A 3663-nucleotide genomic window follows, 5' to 3' on the forward strand; every position below is an offset into this window, starting at 1 on the left:
AATTGACATCATGGGCCTGCACCACCCAAACCTCCACCATTTGTTCACCACCTCAGGCAACCAAAGCTGCTGGTTTTCCATACCAGTTCAGGGCTAGAAAAGTCCAGGGAGTTTGAGGGGTGACGGAAGCCCAGTAGGAAGGGCCACAGACTCCAGGTTCCCACCAAGCTCTAGAACTTTTCAAAAATAACTCAATTTCTTGTCTGCCTTTGATCAATTTCAGATCTCCCAAATGGTTTTGACAATTTGAGTTTTATACTTGTTTCTTACAAGAGAATGGCTGACCTCTTCACACCACCATAGTCGGGATGCCCTCCTAATATCCAATGTCTCCTCGTAAATGTTTTAAACATTTGACCACATACACATGATACACACAAATTAAAGAATGCTATTAGGGCCGGGCACGGTGGCACACGCCTGTAATCCCAGAACTTTGGGAGGCCGAGGTGGGCGTATCACCTGTCAGGAGTTCAAAACCCGCGCTGGCCAACATAGTGAAACCCCCATCTCTACTAAAAATACAAAAATTAAGCCAGGTATGGGCACACACCTATAATCCCAGCTATCGAGAGGTGAGGCAGGAGGAAACATTTGAACCTGGGAGGCGGAAGTTGCAGTGAGCCAAGATCGCGCCACACACTCCAGCCGGGCAACAGAGTGAGACTCCATTTCAAAAAAAAGAAGAAAAAAAAAAAAAAAATGACATCGAGGTAAAATTTCTTTTCAGCAAGTAACACTGGTGTCTAAAGTGGAGGGAGTGGAAAGACTCAGAAGAAAAGTCTTAATTCCTCGAGTAGCAATTTTATGAAGAATTGATTTTTACGATCATCATATTTTCAACACAGAAGCTACAGTTGCCAAGTGCAACGCTGACGAGAGCAGTACAGATTGAATGCAGGCAGGTGAGACTACCCTCGGAGTATGTGTGCATGTGGCATGGAAACGCTTTAGGGAGAAGACTTTAAAATGATTCCAAAATTTTCAAAACTAAGCAGTCCATATAAATTTTCAAAATAAAACTTACCTCATTAGATCTTGTAAGTTCGTCACCACCACCATCTTTTTACTCAGAGAGTGTCTGAATATACCTTTAGTAAAGTGATCCTTTAGTAAAGGGATTTGTGTGTTGACTCACGGATGACAGCACAGTTCTTTAAATACATCTAAACAGGTGAAGAGGAAACCAGAAGCAAATACATATTTTCTAATTCTTAGAAAAATCATGTCTCCCTTCACCATCTGGAGGTGGGAACCTTGTCCTTTGGGAAATGTATGAATTTCGAGTGCAGTACGTTCCCGTTCACACATGGGTTACCAAGGGCTTGAGACTGACTCATTGTGAGAGGAAAACTCACAATATCCTTCAACATCTAAGTGCCTTACATTTTACAGGAAGAAATGATGTATCTTACATTTTTAAGAGTCCACGGACACTTACAAAACAACTTTACCAAACTCTTATATTAAGTTAGCAGTCAAATGTTTTCAAATCATTGAGATTTAATTTTTAAGGTAAAAAATAATTCACTGAAGTCAAAGAATGTTAGAGCTGAAAAGATTATGCTTGTAGAAAGTCACAGCTGAAAATTATCACAGTTAAAATATCACTACAGTGCAAATTATTACTCTCTTAACCCTAGAAAGGCTAAAAAGACTGATACACAGGAAGATTCCATTTTAGGAGCTAAGACAAAAACCAACTAAAGGTTCAAATATTTGCCCTAAGTGATCCATTTTTTAAACATTTTACATTTTCTCTCAGTAACATTTTTGAATTTTATCTTCAAGGCAAATATTGTTATAACTATAGTGGATTATTAATTTACTGGATGTACTAAATTATAACAATAACACGCTATAAAACCTTCAGCTATATCATTATTCACATGACCTAAGTCCCAAAGGCAGGAAAACAAGTTTCTGATTAGTGACATTTTGTATTCCAGTAGAATTGGTTAGGGCAAGAACCATTAGGCTTTTATCTGACATTTCATTTCCTAGCTTGCTTCCTTCCTAAGTGCTGAAACGTTTCTTTCAAGATGTGCTGAATAACCACTCTCCCTACTCCCATCAGTCTTCTAGGCCCAACTCAGGGCCCCTAGTGCTTGGCATGAGCCCCCCCAAGCATTTCTCTACTTCTTTAGTAATCTGGACATGTGTCTGTCTCTCCTACCTGTGAATTTCTCAAGCCCCAAGCCCTGCTCCCCTTGTTTTTAGCAGATAAGCTTCCCTTCAACTGCAGAGAAAAATTCCCGCAACTTCCCCCACCCAAATCCACCCGCATCTACATCTCCCCTCTCTCCCATAGTGCCAGCCCCGATAAAGGGGTCCTTCCCATCTAAGGCCAATCCCTTCAAAACTGTTCTCCCGTCCTGTTTCCCTTTCTCAGGAACTCTTCTCTCTATACGCTCTTCAGCCTTTCCATCTAATCGTGTCCTCACCATAAACATTTACCATAAGCTCGAGTCTCTCAGCTTCTAACAACTCTCCTACCGCCCCCACTTTCCTCTCCTACTCATGCCCTCTTCCCCTTCTGCAATCTGGTTTCTCAGCAGAGTTGCTTACAAACACTATCTCTACTTGCTCCCCGCCCACTCAACAATGAGGCTTTGTTCCTACCACTCCATCTACACCGCTCTAGTCAAAGGCAACAACCACCTTCTGGTCCTCGAGTCCGCACAGGCTTCTTAATACTTACTCTCCAGCCCTCACAGTAGCAAGCACTTCATGCATTGACCTCTCCTTACCTTTCGGAAAGAACTCTTGGCTTCAGTAACTCCCTGACATTCTTATCTACCCTTTGACAGTGATAAACTTTGAACATCTGTATAGAATTTTGGACTTTACAAGGCATTTCCACAAGTGGCACATTTATTCGTTTAATAAACATTGTGAATGAATGTGTCATTTGATCCTAACAACCCCATGGGGTTTACTAGGTAGGTGTTGGCTCATTTCAGAGATGAGAAAAATAAGACCCATAGTCAAGGTAATTCTGTGACAGCTCACACAGAAAGGGTCAAAATCAGTACTCCAATCATGCTGTCAACTTTAAAAGCCATGATCCTTCCAGTATTGCCATCATATGAACCACTAGAAGCACTCAAAATCCACAGCTAAGAAAAAATGAAGACATACTGATTATCTTGCAAAAGGATCAGAGGCCAATGATGTACAATACCCTCTGAAGGAAAAAAAAGGCTGGTTAAAACCTCTCAGATCCTCTTTTAATCTTTTTTTTGAGGTCTCGCTCTATCACCCAGGCTGGAGTGCAATGGCGCGACCTCGGCTCAGTGCAACCCCCACCTCCCAGGTTCAAGCAATTCTTCTACCTCAGCCTCCTGAGTAGCTGGGATTACAGGCATGTGCCACCATGCCTGGCTAATTTTTGTATTTTTGTTGAGACGAGGTTATGCTTGAGATTATGTATGAAAACAGAATTTTTGAGATTATGTATGAAAACAGGATTTTCAAAAAAACAGGATTTTCAAATCCTGTTTTCATACATAATCTCAAGCATCTTATATTCATGCTTAAAATTTCCAAGGCTCAAACAGTATCCTAATAGCAGACATCCGGTGAATAAAGACATTAGCTTCAATAGTTCATCAACTACTGCTACAAACAACATGTGTAAGTCATTTCTAAAGAAAAGTCAGC

Source organism: Rhinopithecus bieti, unplaced genomic scaffold (assembly GCF_001698545.2).
Source record: "Rhinopithecus bieti isolate Rb0 unplaced genomic scaffold, ASM169854v2 scaffold_41913, whole genome shotgun sequence".
Classification (NCBI taxonomy): Eukaryota; Metazoa; Chordata; class Mammalia; order Primates; family Cercopithecidae; genus Rhinopithecus; species Rhinopithecus bieti.